Raw genomic sequence first — 20,766 nt, forward strand, 5'->3', positions numbered from 1 at the left:
ATAAGCATTATATGCTAGAGTGTTAATTATAGGGAGTGTCATTGTGTGTTTTCAAAGACATGCCGCCATAGGAAAGTAGGGACTCTCATATAGATGATGATGCACAATCATGTAAGTCCCAGTGCTACATGAGGGGGCATACCTTTCTAGAAAAGTACCAATGCTTCATGTGGTATTCCTTTCCAAGATATCCTTGCCTTCATACTAGCCCTAAAGGCATGCTTGAGGATCTGACTATCTTATTAGTGTTTTACCCCTAATTTAATTAAGTTGCCACTTTCTTAAAATACTCCACGACATGATTACCAACATGCCTCTTATCGGTTGGGTGCACATTGGGAGCCACTCCCTACACCCACTCTAGAGCCTAACCCTAGGCTTAACCCATTCTCAATGAATTAGGTATCAAAATGAATCACAACATACCATTTTCATATATAAGCAAAATTATTCAATTTGCTCAAATATCATGAGAATAGATCTATTTCAATCCAAAATTAAAATCATATATATTCTTTTTATCATTCCACATTATAATATCACATAAAATTCATCAAAACCCACTTTTGGTTCTTATAATAAAAGTTCCCAATAACCAAGTTTATGGCATTCCACTATGCATGGACCTTGAAAAACCTCCAAAATTTAAAGTGCCAAAATAAAAAAAGTAAAAATACCCTTTTGGATCCCATATGCCCAACATTGGAAAACCATAATCAAATTAACATTTCAATTATCTAATCCACATTTTGACAACACATCATTTCATAAAATATGAAAATATAAAGAAATCAAATTGAGAAATGCACAAAATGGTTTGGAGTAAACTAATACAGTGTTTCTTTCCCTCATATGATTCAAATGCAACCAATTTAAAGCAATGAAAGTGACAGAAAAAGGTAGAAATCAATTCCTACAACAAACTTGAGCCAAAATCTTCAAAAACCAACCATTTTCCACACGCCAAGAGAGAAGACAAATTCTCTGGACAACAAGAATAATTCATCAAGACAATTATAAAATGATCCCACTAATAATTTTTCCCACCAAGATCACCCGAAATGATCCAAGAAAAATTCCAATGTAGTAGGGTTTCAGCCAAAAAAATGCAAATAAAAAACCAAGTGTGAAAAATCACTATTTCCATAAAATAAACCCACTTTACTATTGCTATTTTGAAACAAAATATAATAATAATAATTTAAATCGCTCAAATAACCCCAATACCCAAGTTATGAAATTGAAAAACACTTTGTATAAATATAAGGCATATTAAATTCATTTAATCATTAAATTACAATAATTTAAAAAGTCATTAACATCTTTAAAAATGACAATAATATCCAAATAAGTAATATGCATATAGACAATATTCACAAGTTGTTTAGAAAGGAATAATAAGGTATTCTAGTCATCACTAATGTGGTAACTTGTAGTGTATGCACATAACATAAATAAATCATCCTAATTTAGGAATGATCATGGGTATTGACGGGCAATATAATTGTTAGTGTCCTATCTCTAGTTAACCACTATTGGGTATGGGTACACTTAGAATTGTAGAGGTAGGTGGAATCTATACTTGGTACTTGGATAACCCAAAAAACTTTATGGGTACCTATGCATTTTCATCATAGCCTAAGCACATATAAATATTCCACAATTAGGGTCAACATAACAAACATAGTCTATATATATATATATATATATATATATATATATATATATATATATATATATATATATATATATATATATATAAGGGCACAATGATCAAATCACCATCTACATAATCTATATGTCATCATATAGACATCTCATCATAACATAACAATTCATGACTCTACATGCATAAAACACAATGATAATTAGCATAAAATTTGCACATGATCAAAGATTACAATTTTACTAAGTGTGAACGATGTGGATGCCAATAGAAAATAATAAACATAAAAAATGAAAGTAGCAAATGATGAATACTAAGAGGGGGGGTGAATTAGTATACTGAAAAATCTTGCACTTAAACACTTAAACAGTCTGAAGATAAATCGGTAAAATAGTTTAACAGACAGACCGGTTATCACACATGCAAACCAAAATGCAAATAACGCGTTCACCCACAAAAGCAATACAACCATAACACAAGATATTTGATGTGGAAACCCAAATGGGAAAAACCACGGTGAGATGGAACTCACAAGTCACTATCTACAAAATAGAAACCAGGCCAATTAAGGTCTTACAATGTTCTTCACCATAACAGATCCTATTAGGAATCTCAATCTCTGTTAAGAGATAAGTCCAATTAAAGACTACCTTGCTAGAGGATTTTAGATTCACAGAGGTGAACCACCTTGTTAGAGGATTTTACAAAAGACTTTTGGGCCTACTCGGTTAAGGGCTACAAACTTGTCAAAGATGTGAGTACTCAACAAGTGTTTGATCTATCTAATAGCACAGACTGCTCGGTTAGATCCTTTATAGCTCATTCTTAATGCACTCCTGCATTACTTCAGTCTTCTACACATTCATATTCTTTTCAACTCCTCAACCACCTTAAACCCTAGTCACAACATAAACCCTTTCAGCAACAACCTAAAACCCTAGACATGATGTCCTTTTAAAGGAGTCTGATTTCATGTCAGTCCAATAGGATTACATTTCACTTTCCTAGGTTCAATGAATGTAGACATACTCGGTAACACGACACAAGAAGCACCGTCAGTGTGTCGGCACCGTCAAACAATCGGTGGATTGATAACTCATCACAAAGTGTCAGTTGGTAACTGATCACAGAGTATTACCGGTTCATACAAAATACCGGTTATCGGTTTGACAAAAATGAAGACTGGTAAGAATGTGTTATGCCGCTTTGCTCCCTCGTACCGCTTGAGATCTACGAACCACTTGGGGTCGACATGCCGCTTCAGACCGGGAAACACATTCTGCAAAATCGCCAATAGTCTAAAGACTAGAATACAACATACCGGTTGGGGTAGATACTTGTTGAGCTCTAGCTCATACATATAAAGGGGATCTCAATGCAAGTGTGTGTCCATCAATGACAATCACAACATAAACATCAAAAATTCCAACAATATCCCACTTTGGAATTGATGGCAACACTTAGGAAACTAAAATTTTGACATCTAAGTGTTTTACAACAAAAACATGCCATTAACAAAATTGCTCCGCCTAAGTATATACACTATCCCTTAATCAATACAATGTATAGCAATTTTGCATACAGAGCAGTTTTTGTCTAACCTCATCAAAATACACTATCCATTTGAACAACCCGTGAAATACAATGTATAGCATGATCATTAAGGGCTAGTGTATTAAGGGAATTAAGGGATAGTGTATCCACTTGTAGTGTACCGCTAAACAACCCTGTTTCCATTTGATATTAAAATAATAAAAGTTTATGGCAACAAGGAATAATACTTGTCAAAAACCAATTTATAGTCCTGCAAAAATTGTTACATTGATAGAGACTAGGACTCAAGTAGGGAGGTGGCCGCTTCTTTCTCTATTTGCATCTGGGAGACCTGTTCTTCCATGGTATCAACTGTGCTTATTTCCTATGTAACTGTCAAGGCATCCAGGTTCAGATAACACTTCTGAAGAATTTGCAAACGTGGGAGTAGAACTAGTTGAAGCTCCTGCAAATCTCTAGACAATGTGCTGATCTCTTGCTCCATTTTGTTTGACTGGATGTGAAACTAGTGAACGGTTTGCCCATAAGTTGCAAAGGAATCATAAGGTGGCTTAAATGTGCTCAAGTAAGACTTTAAGTCCATTTGAAGCTTTTGCTTCCGAGCTAGCACATCATTGTAGAATAGATGGGGTTGATAGATTTTGCTTAGTAGCAAATTTCCCTAATCCAAAGCGTCCCTTATATCCTTTTGGTCTTTCAGCAGTTCAGACTGGAGTTCATTCAACTTCTTCACTAGAGCAATGTTAAGAGCCTTTTGATGCTCTTTCTTGACATTTGCCTTAGCTACTTCTTCCAGGCTCTGCACCTGATCATCCACTACTATACATAGTAGCTTAAGCTTTGCTAGTGATGATTCAGTGTTGGGAAGATTGGTACTGGGTATCAAATCGATAAGGGTGTCTACAACCATTTGAATTATATCTTGCTCCTTTTTCCTTCGAATGATTTCAAGGTGCTCTTGAGCAACCTTGATGCTCTGGATTAGCTCCAATTCACTTGCAGACCATAGATCGATAGGACTTGTGATATCAACCAGTTTGGCTTGACTCTCGGTTGCCTTCGAAGTCTCCATCTATGTGCTCTTCACCGCTTCCGCTGCCTTGTCCTCTTCTGCTTTCTTTTTCTCCACTTTGCTTTTCTCCGCTGCCTTGTCTTCTTCTTCCTTCTTCTTTTTCTTTGCTTCCTTCTTCTTTTCTTGTTCATTGTCTTCCTCTTCTTTCTTTTTCCTCCCAGCTTCCTTCCTCTTCACCTCTTCTTTGTCTTCCTCTTCCTTCCTCTTCTTTTCTTCTTCCTTCTGCTTTTCCTTTTCTTTATCTTCCTCTTCCTTCTTCTTATTTTCCTCTTTCTTCTTCTTCTTTTCTTCCTTATCCTCTTCTTCTTTCTTTTTCCTCTCATCTTCTTGCTTCTTTTTCTCTTCATCTTTTCTTTTCTCCTCTTCCTCTTTTCTCTTCTCTTCCTCTTTCTTCTTTTTCTCATCTTCATCCCTCTTCTTCTTCTCTGCCTATTCCTTAGCCACTTCCTGTCTGTCCTTGGCTTGCTCACTACCCTGTTCGGCCTGTTGCACCTATCCTGTTCCCTTAGAAGGTATGTCCTGAGTGACATCTTCTACATCCAGGGCATCGACATCAATAGTGTCGATTGGTTCTTCAACCGGGTTTCCTTCTTCATCAAAAACTTCATCCAGTTTGGATATAAACGGTTCTTCTTCCACTTGTAGGTTGGCCATACGTGCTTTGTGAGCATGGATAGCATGATCCATATACTGATGAGTGTCTTTTTCAACATCATCAACTCTTCCCTCTAATAGCCAGAGTCTTCTCCTTGTGAAGAAGAGTCCTTTATTTTGGTCCAAAACATCAAATAATTCTAAGTTTGAGAGGTCGGGAAAGTACTGTACAAAGACTTTCTCCCTAATCTCCTATTCTTTTTCTATGGCAATGCACCACTTATTATCTAATGCCTTATATAAGGAATCTGGTGTCTGAGATTTAATCTCTGATTGCAACTGGTCATTCTTACACAAATAAATAATAATCTCCTATAGTACTTCTTCTTTCTCCTCATCACTAAAATCATAATAATAATCTACTAAGTCATGAAGTAATTTTCTCCTAATATTCTTTATTGTTCTTTGACAATGTGTCAAAGGTTTATATGAGGAGATATCAATATTTACCGGTGCAGATGCTGCCGGTTCATTCTTCTTCATCTTCTTCATCTGTCTGGCCTTCTTTGGCATCTCCTCAGAATCAGTCTCTTCATCTTCCTACTCGTCCACATTAAATATTTCTCTATTCATGCTTGTGTCCAAAATCTATGTTGGTGTCCTTTTTTGACTGGTAACAGTGTTTTAGTCCTTCGAACACACTCCTATCTAAGGCAATAAGTGAATATGATTAATAGTATATGACACTAGACACATCAATCACATTGATATGGTCTAAATATTTTTATGAAACTTGAGGAATATCAATGAAAAGGTGTGTAGATAGAGTGTCAAACTATACCTTTGGTCACTAGCTAACACCTATAGGCATAGGCAAAGATCGGGTGGACCCATTTCATATCTATTCCACCCTAAAGTTTTATAATGTGATTATGAAACTCTTAAAAAGGTCCCAAATACAAATATACCTCATTATAATCTTCCACAAGGATTTCTATGTTGTCCCAAACTAGTCGAAATTGACTCGAAACCACTCTAAACTTCACAAAACTATTGAAGACTTCTTAACAAATTGAGAGAGGACAAAATCACTCTCCATGAATACTCAAGATACCACTAGATTAACTTTAAGCACAAATTGAAGTTTTATTATGAATATTAACAAGATACCTCATAAAATGATAAATATATAATGTTATAAATCATGTCTAATACCAAGTTTGAGACATAAAGCTACTCTAATACATCACAATATCTTTCAATTACATCAATCTCCATATGGAGTGTCTAGTATACAAATTATCAATATTACAATGATTTTTCTTGATATACAAGTGTTTACATTTTATATGAAATGAAGAACTAGAAGTATGAATGAGGAGAGTAAAACAATTCTTAATGGTTTTCCTCAAAGCCAAGTATTCTAGTACCGAATGGTGGAACCCTTAGGAACACCTCACCATGCTCATGGATATATTCACATGGCCCAAACAATCATATGAGAACATATACATGAGAATAGGTAGGCTTTCATATACATGCCATACATGATGCATACTCAAAATACAATAGCATACATGATTATAATGCAACATCAACAATAAAGAGAGGACAATATCCATGAAACCATATCAAGGATCTAGTCATGATTATAATAAGCATTATATGATAGAGGATTAATTATAGGGAGTGTCATTGTGTGTTTTCAAAGGGATTCCGCCATAGGAAAGTAGGGACTCTCATATAGATGACGATGCACAATCATGTAAGTCCCAGTGCTACATGAGGGGGCGTACCTTTCTAGAAAAGTACCAATGCTTAATGTGGTATTCCTTCCCAAGATATCCTTGCCTTCATACTAGCCCTGAAGGCATGCTTAAGGAACTGACTATCTTATTAGTGTTTTACCCCCAATTTAATTAAGTTGCCACTTTCTCAAAATACTCCACAACATGATTACCAACATGCCTCTTATCGGTTGGGTGCCCATTGGGAGCCACTCCCTACACCCACTCTAGACCCTAACCCTAGGCTTAACCCATTCTCAATGAATTAGGTATCAAAATGAATCACAACATACCATTTTCATATATAAGCAAAATTATTCAATTGGCTCAAATATCATGAGAATAGATCTATTTCAGTCCCAAATTAAAATCTTATATATCTTTTTTATCATTACACATTATAATATCACATAAAATTCATCAAAACCCACTTTTGGTTCATATAATAAAATTTCACAATAACCAAGTTTATGGCTTTCCACTATGCATGGACCTTGAAAAACCTTCAAAATTTAAAGTGCCAAAATAAAAAAAGTAAAAATACCCTTTTGGATCCTATATGCCCAACATTGGAAAACCATAATCAAATTAACATTTCACTTATCCAATCCAAATTTTCACAACAAATCATTTCATAAAACGTGGTTTTCAAAATATAAAGAAATCAAATTAAGAAATGCATAAAATGGTTTGGAGTAAACTAATAGAGTGTTTCTTTCCCTCATACAATTCAAATGCAACCAATTTAAAGCAATGAAAGTGATAGAAAAAGGGAGAAATCAATTCCTACAACAAACTTGAGCCAAAATCTTCAAAGACAAACCGTTTTCCACACACCAAGAGAGAAGAAAAATTCTCTAGACAACAAGAATAATTCATCAAGACAATTATAACAAGATACCACTAAAAAGTGTTCCCACCTAAATCACCCAAAATGATCCAAGAAAAATTCCACTGTAGTAGGGTTTTAGCCAAAAAAATGCAAAGAAAAAACCAAGTGTGAAAAATCAGTATTTCCATAAAATAAACCCACTTTACTATTGCTATTTTGAAACAAAATATAATAATAATAATTTAAATCTTTCAAATAACCCCAATATCCAAGTTATGAAATTAAAAAACACTTTGTATAAATATAAGGCATATTAAATTCATTTAATCATTAAATTGCAATAATTTAAAAACTCATTAACATCTTTAAAAATGACAATAATATCCAAATAAGTAATATGCATATAGACAATATTCACAAGTTGTTTAGAAAGGAATAATAAGGTATTCTAGTCGTCACTAATGTGGTAACTTGTAGTGTATGCACATAACATAAATAAATCATCCTAATTTAGGAATGATCATGGGTATTAACGGGCAATATAATTGTTAGTGTCCTATCTCTAGTTAACCACTATTGGGTATGGGTACACATAGAATTGTAGAGGTAGGTGGAATCTATACTTGGTACTTGGATCACCCAAAAAACTTTATGGGTACCTATGCATTTTCATCATAGCCTAAGCACATATAAATATTCCACAACTAGGGTCAACATAACAAACATATTCAATATATATATATAAGAGCACAATGATCAAATCACCATCAACATAATCTATATCTCATCATATAGACATCTCATCATAACATAACAATTCATGACTCTACATGCATAAAACACAATGATAATTAGCATACAATTTCACATGATCAAAGAATACAATTGTACTAATTGTGAACCATGTGGATGCCAATAGAAAATAATAAACATAAAAAATGAAAGTACCAAATGATGAATACTAAGAGGGGGGGGTGAATTAGTATACCAAAAAATCTTGCACTTTAACACTTAAACAATCTAAAGATAAACTGGTAAAATAGTTTAACAGACAGACCGATTATCACACATGCAAACCAAAATGCAAATAACGCGTTCACCCACAAAAGCAATACAACCATAACACAAGATATTTGACGTGGAAACCCAAACGGGAAAAACCATGGTGAGATGGAACTCACAAGTCACTATCTACAGAGTAGAAACCAGACCGGTTAAGGTCTTACAATGTTCTTCACCAGAACAAATCCTGTTAGGAATCTCAATCTCTGTTAGGAGATAAGTTCGATTAAATAGTACCTTGCTAGAGGATTTTAAATTCACAGAGGTGAAACACCTTGTTAGAGGATTTTACAAAAGTCTTTTGGGCCTACCTGGTTAAGGGCTACAGACTTGTCAAAGATGTGAGTAATCAACAAGTGTTTGATCTATCTAATAGCATAGACTACTCGGTTAGATCCTTGATAGCTCATTCTTAATGCACTCCTGCATTACGTCAATCTTCTACACATTCATATTCTTTTCAACTCCTCAACCACCTTAAACCCTAGTCACAACATAAACCCTTTCAACAATAACCTAAAACCCTAGACATGATGTCCTTTTAAAGGAGTCTGATTTCATGTCGGTTCAATAGGATTACATTTCAATTTCTTAGGTTCAATGAATCCAAACATACTTAGTAACATGACACAAGAAGCACCGTCAGTGTGTCAGCACCGTCAAACAATCGGTGGATTGATAACTCATCACAAAATGTCGGTTGGTAACTCATCATAGAGTATTACCAGTTCATACCAAATACCGGTTGCCGGTTTGACAAAAATGAAGACTGGTAAGAATGTGTTATGCCGCTTTGCTCCCTCATACTGCTTGAGATCTACAAACCGCTTGGGGTCGACATGCCGCTTCAGACCGGGAAACACATTCTGCAAAAACACCAATAGTCTAAAGACTAGAATACAACATACCGGTTGGAACAGATACTTGTTGATCTCTAGGTCATACATATAAAGGGGATCTCAATGCAAGTGTGTGTCCATCAATGACAATCACAACATAAACATAAAAAATTCCAACAATATCCCCCTTTGGCATTAATGGCAACACTTAGGAAAATAAAATTTTGACATCTAAGTGTTTTACAACAAAAACATGTCATTAACAAAATAGCTCCCCCTAAGCATATACACTATCCCTTAATCAATACAATGTATAGCAATTTTGCATACAGAGCATTTTCCGTCTGAACTCATCAAAATACACTATCCATTTGAACAACCCCTGAAATATAATGTATAGCATGATCATTAAGGAAACAGGCTAGGAATGATCATGGGTATTGAACAACCCATGAAATGGAAACAGGGTTTTTGACAAGTATTAAGCATATACGCTATCCCTTAATCAATACAATGTATAGCATTTTCCATCTGAACTCATCAAAATACTTGTTCAGCACATTAGTGTAACCAGTTCCGATTGCTTGAATGCTTTCCTTGATCTACTTGGTTACCGGTTGGTCAGGAGACCACTGGACATCTCCTACTCGAGGAAAGTAGCCTTGGAAATAGAAGAACAACCCAACCAATAGTTGTCCAAACTTGAATCTTAGTGCATTATCCTATTTGATCGACTTCAGATTAGACAGGAGTTTCCTCTGCATACCAGTGCACAAGTCAAATGATGCATCCTCTTTAATCATCCAGTAAGCGGCATTTACCACTGCAGCAGATACAGAGTTAATCTTACTGGTAGAGAATGTTCGGTAGCCTATCACCATGCAAGAATACTTAACCAGATCATCCTTGATGGAGTTGACTGTCATGCCTTGTGAATCGCTCACTGAACCGGTGAGCCTTGACATTTCCATTTTGCTTATTGTCCTTAGGGTTGGCACTTCCCCTATGTTGTAGAAACCGGTGGCTGCATGAATTGCCTGTGGTGTGATATCATGCATCCTCTCCAGGTACATCTTGTCACCATGGACCCTGCTCAGAATAATCCTAATATGATCCTCTGTAAAGTCTTCCAAAAAGTATACATCATTATGGAGTTTCTTCTTCTCTAAGATACTATATTTCAGTTTGATTTTCTTATCCTTTCCACAAAATAGACCTAGTTGGGAGTGGATGGCTAGAGACCCTAGGTCTTCAATCTTGCAATCAATATAGTCAGAAATTCCCTCTTCTACTATCACTCCAGCCAGAACTTGTGACAGGGCATTATACTTTGACTTCCTTTGAATCAAACTTTTAGACTCAATGGATGCACTAGAACTAGTATGAGATGTGGAAGCCATTGTAGAATATTTTAAGAACTCAAGAAATACCTTTAAAACACGAATTTAGGGCTTTCTGATTCTCCTTCACTCCACACTCCGTCAGTTGCTGAATCACCACTTTGTGTTCTCCACTTGACCATTTGCAATTTAAATTTGAATCTCCTTCACGATTTGTCAATTTCTTGAAATCTCAGCTCAAATCGCCTTTTCTTCGCTCGAAAACAAATAGGAGAAATGATTTGAAAAATGCTTTTATAGATGTCTCTCACCTACTGCCACTAATGCTCCTCTATTAGGGCGTAAACCCTAATTTTCCTTTTTACCATTTTTGGTCTTCTGCCAAGTGACAGGTATCACATACCGGTTAAGGTCTTTTACCAATGTAAACCGGGGGTTCCAAAACATTTCGCCGTTTGCTCCCCCTAAGCCTTTTGAAGCTTATTTTCTCGGTTCCGATATTTCCACACTAGGTGCAGAAACCGGTTCCTCTTCCAACATTGTTGGTTTCTTCCTCTAGGTTTTGTTCATGTCCACTTGAACTGTTTCAACATCAATTCTTCCTTCCTGAGTGACCGGTATATCATCAGATATACTCTTTTTGGTTTTGCAGAATCTTGCAATGTGACCCAGTTTGTTGCAGTGATAGCAAATAAATCTAGGTGCTCTCCAAGGTCCATTGTTCATGTTTCCATTCTTCCTTTTGCATGTTGCAATAGTGTGACCATGACCATTATAGATCATACAATTTTCTCTCCATCCGGTTGTCGCTTGATGGCCACTGCTTCTTGGCTGATGATTGAAGACATTAAACCGGTTGTGGTTTCGGTTCACAAAAGGTTCAGGACCAACTCCTTGGGTCCTTTGAGGATATCTTTCAGTGTTATTCATCACAGACCTGCATTCAAATTCTCTATGCCCAAACTTGTTGCATGCATAACAATGACCATTGAACTTATTGGATCTAGGTACATTGTTAATAAAGAAAGGAAAATTATTGTAGGCTTTGCTCCTACATACATTGGCAATGTGTCCTTCTTTAAGATAGTTAAAGCAAACAGGTTTGAATTTTTGCTTACCTTTTCCTTTGAATGTCAGTTGCTTCTTTGATGCTTCAACATTTATTCCTGAGGATTCTCCTTCCTCGTGTCTAGAGAAACCAAGTCCATTGGTATTCTTTACCAGTATAGCTGACTCAAACTTTTGCTCTAGCTTGACAGTACTTTTGCTGAACTTAGCAAGTATTTCCTTTGACTCAGAGAGTTCTTTGGAAATAGCAGCATTTGTTTTCAATAGGTTTTCATTCTCAGAGATGGCAGTGTTCAGTTCTCCTTGCATGTCTTCCTTTTCCACCTTTCTTGCATGGAGTTGAGCATTTAGGGCACTCATCTCTTGTTTCAACTTGGAGATCTCACAATCTCTTTCTTTCACTAGGTCTTCAGTTTTTCTCCAATTCTCAAGCTCTTGACACATCTGGATTGTCAGTCCTTCCAACTCCTTTCTTAGGTTGGAGTTTGATTCATTCAACTTATTTACTTCTGCAATTAGGGCTTCCATGTCTGCTTCATCTGCAGAACTATTTTTAGATAGCTCCATCAACTTTTTTGCATGTTCTCTCCTTTTTGCTTGAGATGCCTTGTATTTGACCATAAGATCATCATAGGCTTGCTCAAACTGAGTGAGCCATTGAGTAAGTTCCCTCAATGTGTATTCCCCCATATCTCTTTCCAAGTGGTTAAACTTATAGAAAGGTTGGCTCTTATACCAATTGATGAATACTAAGAGGGGGGGGGGTGAATTAGTATACCAAAAAATCTTGCACTTAAACACTTAAATAGTCTAAAGATAAACCGGTAAAACAGTTTAACAAACAGACTGGTTATCACACATGCAAACCAAAATGCAAATAACACGTTCACCCACAAAAGCAATACAACCATAACACAAGATATTTTATGTGGAAACCAAAATGGGAAAAACCACGGTGAGATGGAACTCACAAGTCACTATCTGCAGAATAGAAACCAGACCGGTTAAGGTCAGACTGGTTAAGGTCTTACAATGTTCTTCACCAGAACAGATCCTATTAGGAATATCAATCTCTATTAGGAGATAAGTCCGATTAAAGACTACCTTGCTAGAGGATTTTAGATTCATAGAGGTGAACCACCTTTTTAGAGGATTTTACAAAAGGCTTTTGGGCCTACCTAGTTAAGGGCTACAGACTTGTCAAAGATGTGAGTAATCAACAAGTGTTTGATCTATCTGATAGCACAGACTGCTCGGTTAGATCCTTGATAGCTTGTTCTTAATGCACTCTTGCATTACTTCAGTCTTCTACACATTCATATTCTTTTCAACTCCTCAACCACCTTAAACCCTTTCAGTAACAACCTAAAACCCTAGACATGATGTCCTTTTAAAGGAGTCTGATTTCATGTCAGTCCAATAGGATTACATTTCAATTTCCTAGGTTCAATGAATCTAGACATACCCAGTAACATGACACAAGAAGCACCGTCAGTGTGTCGGCACTGTCAAACAATCGGTGGATTGATAACTAATCACAAAATGTCGGTTGGTAACTCATCACAGAGTATTACCGGTTCATACAAAATACCGGTTGCTGGTTTGACAAAAATGAAGACTGGTAAGAATGTGTTATGCCGCTTTGCTCCCTTGTACTGCTTGAGATCTACGAACCGCTTGGGGTTGACATGCCGCTTCAAACCGGGAAACACATTCTGCAAAATCACCAATAGTCTAGAGACTAGAATACAACATACCGATTGGAACAGATACCGGTTGAGCTCTAGCTCATACATATAAAGGGGATCTCAATGCAAGTGTGTGTCCATCAATAACAATCACAACATAAACATCAGAAATGGCAAGAGCAAAATGCAAACACGAGAGGTATTACAATAATTGTAAACTCATAGTGCCCATACCATGTTTTAAAGGTTTCCCTTAGAATATCTTCTTGTCTTCTCCTTAGGTGATCATACCCAATCAAAGGTCTATTTTGGAGATTACTACAATGTATTTCATTTGATCAAAGAGATCTTCAATATATGGAAAGGAGTACCTATTCTTTACAATGACTTTTTTCAACAATTTGTAATTAGTACAAAACCATAGGGTTCCATCCTTCCTCTTAAAAAATAAAAGTGGTTCTCTCCAAGGGGATACAATTGGTCTTATTAGCCCTTTCCCCAAGAGTCCTTCTAATTGCATCTTGATTTATAATAATCTAGTTGTATTCATTCAACAAGTATCTCTTGATATTAGTTTAGCCCCATGTATTATATCAATGTCATTTTTGGAGGTAACCATAGGAGTTATTTGGGAAATACATCATCATAATTTTAAATGAATGCATAAATTGTAAAGTTGGGATAATTTCTTCCGCTTTTCTTTATAAATACGCCATGTAAATTTGGGCCCCTCTTCTTCTTTCATTCTTTAATTGCATAGTTGATATATTCTCTAAACTTATGGAACAAATGTTTCCTTGGACCTTAACCCTTCTTCCCCCATCACCTAAGCATTCTACTTGTTTTTTTATAAATTTACATTAGCTTGATTATATTTTATCCAAATCATGCATGGGATTAAATTATATGATGGAGTCACATAAAAGTCTACTTTTTTTTTAAACTATAAAAACTATATTATTGTGTTGGGTACGTACTTGGTCACTTCTTTAATTGCCATATCCCCATACTGAATTGTCCATGATCCTTACATATTATTAAACTTTAATGATTTTTTTCTTAGTGTATACACATAAAAATGGCTATGAGAAATTAAATAAATATTTTATATTTATTTAATGATTATTCTTCTATTAAATAGTTAATTTGAAAAGATTATTTTATTTAATTCATTTTCATGTGTTTCTATTAATTAATATTTTATTAATTAATTCATCTATCATATTCCTCTAAAATAATTAAATATCTAATATTTAATAGTTATTCTCCTATCCTATAGTCTCAAATATTAAACAATTTCTAAATTACTTAATCCCTTTTCCAACTCACCTTCCATCTCCACTTCATCTTCCCTTTGCCAACTCATCAAACATGTGGCTAAAGAAATTAATATTTCTTAAATATTAATTCATCATTTATCTTCAACTTCCAAACTTAATGAAAATTGCGTACGTACACATATTTCATAAAAATCTCCCATATTCTCTCTAACATCCTCTACATCTTAGGAAGGACTTGAGTCCACTTGTCCTATCATTCCTAAACCTTCTCCAACCATTCCTAGATTCCCTCAGTCAGAAACCCAGTCAAGGTGAGATGAGTGACACTTGTCTTCTCCTTCCCCCTTTCTCTCAACCTTCACCTTTGCTCACAGCCATCCAAATCTATAGATCTGATCATGACCATTGATCTGAGCCACATCATCTCATCCTCTCAAGGTCTATAAAATCAAGAGATTCAGTTGAGAGAGATTGAGACTTCAAGTGCATTTTCAAGCAAATCATTTGCAAAACTTATGCATCCATGAGTTTTAATCTTGAAGCAAATAGTAATAGCATAATCATATAGCAATTAACATTTTAGCATAATCATGTAGTATTTGCATATCATAGTATCAATTAACTACAAGTTGTCAATCCATTCTTCATATGCCATCTTGGAAGCCATCAGTGCATTGTCTGAGAGCACACCATCTGCAACCTGGAACAATGGAGTTAGGACACAATGGGACATAAGCTATGAAGGTAATATTAATGTTTTTATTTTATATGTATTTCATGTAGTTTCATTGGTTGAGTTTGGATTTCCTATAGCATTTCTATTGGTATTTTATGAAACTAACTTGTTGCAGGTAGCATTCTGATGATGAAATTCAAGTTGACATATTTTGGCGCCCACCGTGGGGCTCATGGACCTCACATATACCTTTAAAAATCTTGCAAAAGTAAAATTAATGCATTTGTAATGCAGATTCACGCATGTGTGAATTCCGATAGCGCTTTTGTTCAATAGGTTAGCGCATTTGCATCTCAGGTTAACTCATTTGCATCTCAGGTTAGTGCATTTGCATCATAGGTTAATGCATATGTCATGTAGGTTAGAACTTTTGTCTGAAAATCTACGCATTTGCATCATAGGTTAGCGCATTTGCATCACAGGTTAGCTCATTTTCATCACAAGTTAGTGCATTTGCATTGTAGGTTAGCACTTCTGAACATAGTTTAGCACTTTTGTAACACAGGTTAGCGCATTTGACAATTGTTTTAGTGCATATGTTCTCTAAGATAGCGCATTTGAAACAGAGTGCAAAATTTGTAATCAAATCTTGAAATTAGGCTTGTGGAAAGATAATATATATGGAATATAACAATTAAGTATAAGAATCTTATACTTTAAGTTATATTCCATATATACTGTCAGGATGTTTGAGAGGGGTTTCAGACCTCTAAGATTTATAATGTAAAATCTAGTTTTTGGAAGATCTTCCAAATTTCAGACTTAGTCAAATTTCAGGGCATTTTAGAATCAGGAGTGAAAAATTTGTAACCAAGAATTGAAATTAGGCTTGTGGAAGCCCACCTAAGGTTTTTGATTTTCATTAACTTCTTTTTTTATTGCAGGTTTCTAACAGTTTCTTGCAGATTTGGAGTTAAGTTAGGATTTAGTGATTTCTTTTCTAGCTTTTTAAAAGTTGATTAAAAAGAACTCATATTTCTTTTTGGGTAAAAAGAACTTCATTTTTCAATTTGGTGTTCTAAAAAGTACCTCACTTGTTTTTGGGCTCTAAAAATAATCACATTTGCAAGGTAAAAAGAACAACAAATCAAACATTTACTTTCTTGCAAAGTTGGGATTCACACCTCAAAATTTGGGCTCTAAAAAGAACAACAATCTTTCATTTTCTTGCAAAGGTAAAAAGTACAATCAATCTTATTTTTTGCAAGTTAAAAAGAACAATCAACTTGTCCATTCTTACAAAGAAAGTTACTTTTTGCAATGATTTTCATTTTGTTGACCAGGATTTCCAATTCCTAGTTTAGAAAATCATTTGATATGTGGGGCTAAAATAAACACCATGCTTGTTGGAGCAACATCTCCGAATAGGACTTAGCCTTAAATTGCTTTGAAAAGGTTAAAAAGAACTTTGATTTCTTTTTCTTAAGTGGTAGGTATATGCTCTCCCCTTAATTGGGTGAACAAAAAGCCAAACCCACTCTTTTATGCTTTCTTTACTTTCAAGCAATTAAATCCTTTAGAAGGCCTACCTTCTTGAGCTGCCTTGAGGGGAATGACCTAAAGTGGAAATGGGCTAATATCAAGTCCTTCCAATCCACTATAAATAAATTGTGTTTGTGACGAAAGTCCCAAACAACATGTGCTGATAAGTTCATACCAACACTATGTTTCCCCATAAACCCTATGAAGTGTAACCTCTATAGGTTGGGAACCTTTTGTATTTATAGAGACGAAAGTGCTGCATGTATGGCCACATAACCAGAGGCCTCTACTAAAAACAACTTGTACTAGTTGCCAAAATCCTTCTAGTTGTTAGCACAGGAGGTCGGACCTCTAAAGCCGCTCACACACATATGGTTCCTAGTAGAGATATAAAGTTTTCCATTGGGAGTTTTCATGGAAACTGGTGCTTGGCTGCCCTGAAGAAGTGAGTGTTGAGGGTAGAGCTAGTGGGTTCAAGCATCTAAATATCTGCTTTGAATAGCATAGCCTTGGGGGAAACCCCATGTGAGATTCAACAACTATTGTCTCAGCCTGCCATAAGATTTGTACTTGCTTGTGCATTTTGTTTATTAAACATTGTGTCTTCTATGTATGTAACATGTTCCAAACAGTTAAAAATTGAAGAAGATTATCATTTATGAGTGAGAAAAAGTCCAACAAATTGCTGAAAAAAATTGATCAAAAGGGTAATACAAAGGCTTTCCAACATTTGAAACACCATATCAAACCAAGTGATCAAGAGTTTATCATCCAACTATCTCAATGACAACAATACCTAGCTAGGTATTCAAGTTAGTCAAATCAAGTTTACATATCAAGAGACTTTATCCATATCATTTGACGTGCTTTGTCATAGGGGCCTATCAAAAAAACCCTCTATTTGACTTAGTGAGCTTGAGTATCCAAAATGAAGTATCCATCAATTCAACAACATCAACCTATCCAAATTGAAACTTTGATCACTCGTGTGACCATCCCTTGTCGCTTGAAAAACAAGAAGCTTATTCAAAGGAAATGAGTCCTAGCCTAAATCAAGATCAAGATATCATGGCTCTCCAATCTAATCCCATTTTTGATAAAGATCCTACCTATCAAGAATATTATGATGATCCCCTAAAATTTTGGTATTCCATCCATGATGATCCCCTTTTATCTCAAGAGAAGAATCTCATTCAACATCGATCTCCTAAGAAAAAGCATGATATCCCTTCCATCTCCTTCACTAATCTAATTCAAAATCAAGAGAAAAGCACAAACTCAAATGATCCTACTCCAAGTCAAAATCAAGATCAAGAAAACTCTTTATCCTCCAAATCCATTTTAGGTTCTTTCATTCCAAAGTCAAACTTTTTATCCTCCAAATCCATTTTAGGTCCTTTCATTCCAAATTCAAACTCTTCATCCTCCAAATCCATTTTAGGTCCTTTCATTCCAAATTTAATCTCTTTATCCTCCAAATCCATTTTAGGTCCTTTCGTTCGAAATTCAAACTCTTCATCCTCCAAATCCATTTTAGGTCCTTTCATTCCAAAGTCAAACTCTCTATCCCTTCCATCTATCTTGGGTCTTTACTTCCCTCCATCCACCATTCCATCACCTCAAATTATCCATAAGAAAGATCAACAAAGGCACACATCTTTGAACTTCTTTCAAACAACTATCTAAACATCTTTTCAAAACTATTCTTCTATCATTTACTTTATCTATTTTGGGTTCTTATGTCCCAAAATTTAATTTTCCTCCATCTATTCATCACTTCTCAAGTTGTGTACCAACACTCATCTTGAATACATTTCCATCTATCCTCGCACAAATCTTCAAACATTCTATCTATTATCCAACACCTCTTTTCTATCCTTCCATCCATTTCATTCAATCCTTTGCATTTATTCATCATCTGTGAAATAGGCATTTGTGTCATTTTGTCACATGCTTGCCCATGCTCGAATCTCATGTTCAATCCTTTTCCTAGATATCTATTCATGATACACTTCAGTACCTGAGGTTATTCCTCTTCAACATTATCTTTTGGTTGGGATACGCACTCTATCCAGAAAAAAACCACTTATCGTATCTTGGTATAGACATATTTTGATTACTACATCTCATACACTTAATCAATTGCTCTAAATCATTGTGATATCTTAGTCAAAGACATGGCTAGTGAAAAATCTAAAATCTTGCTTCAACGCCACTATAATTATCAAACCCATGTAATTTTCATTACTTACAAGCCAATGCAATCAAAATAAGAAAAGAAAAAGACAATATCAAAAGATCCAAAGCATGATTAGGAAAAGAAATATCCAGAAAAGAAAAGAAAAAAATCAAATATCAAAAGCTTGACTATGGGAAAATGTGAGTAACTCCATTGGGGCAATGGACACCTAGCTGGCAATGGAGAAATATTTATGATATTACAGCGATAACCTCATTGGAGCTATGGATTCTTTCTTGCAGCGAGGCTCTATCCAGGATGCTTTGGAAGTCAAGATAACTCATGTAGCTAGCCATGTTGGATTCTAAATATTACAATGATAATATGAGCCAAAATGAACCCAATTACACACAAATGGGTAATTAAAAAATAAGTACCTTGATCCAGTTTGGTTGAATTTATCAAAGGTTTTAAGTGCGGGTTAGGTCTCTATCTTTGAAAAGTTTAGGAACACTTATTCAGGTGGTGTTAAATATTGTGACAATCTTAGATATCACCTCTTTACAAATGGAGACCTCTATACTTAGGGTCAAAGTTCCATCGACTCTATTCTTCATATCACATCTCCCATTGTCCTTCCTCCAGTATCCATTACCCTATCTAAATTCATCCAGTGCTATCTACGATCTTGCTTCATGATAATCTATACCATCTATCCTAACTAATCATTTCTTCCATCATCTATCACTATCTATGATCTTGTTTATCCTATCCATATCCTATCTCCATCCATATCCCCTCTTCCATCCTTAATCTTGATCAAAACTAAGGACAAAAATATGATTTTAAGAAGCTCATGATTTGCCTCCTCACATGATACTTTCATCTTTCTCCTATCCATTTCTACCTCAATGGTTCGGTCATCTATTCATCCATTCCTTGTCTTGCTATACATTAGGGAAACCAAATACATCTTTCTTCTAATCCAAAAAGATCCAAAAATAAAAAATCAAAAGAACAAAATTGAAAATCAAAGTATGAGGACATGGCCCATCCATCAAATCAACAATAGGAAAACTATCGAAGTCTGCAATCAAACTGATCACATGTCTTGTTAATCAATTCATCACTCAAAATCTATCAACATCAACATGTCTTATATAGGGATAGGTACACTTGAAACTAGACAGATCGGTCTTATACGGGTTACCCAGTCTTTGAAACTAGACAATCTTATCAATTATCGAACAAATCAAAACAATGACATAGATCCGTATGACCGCTGTATTTTGTTCTAGGTAGTCTTATCTTTATCAATTGATGGCACAAAATGTTTCATCTCTCAAAAATTAGAAAAAGCATAAAACAGTGAAAATCAGGAAAGACAAAAATCAAAATATGGAAAAAATGCAATAAATTTAGATAGTGAAAAACCTGGTAAACAGGCGCTATCTAAAAAGTGAGTTTCTCCATCTATGAGATCTCTTTGTGCACCTATCCACTCCATCCTATCGCATCTATCACTTCCATCATATCCTAGCTTATCCATTCCATCTTTCGTATCCATTGCTCTAAACCATTTAGCAA

Source organism: Cryptomeria japonica, chromosome 4, assembly GCF_030272615.1.
Source record: "Cryptomeria japonica chromosome 4, Sugi_1.0, whole genome shotgun sequence".
NCBI classification, from domain to species: Eukaryota; Viridiplantae; Streptophyta; class Pinopsida; order Cupressales; family Cupressaceae; genus Cryptomeria; species Cryptomeria japonica.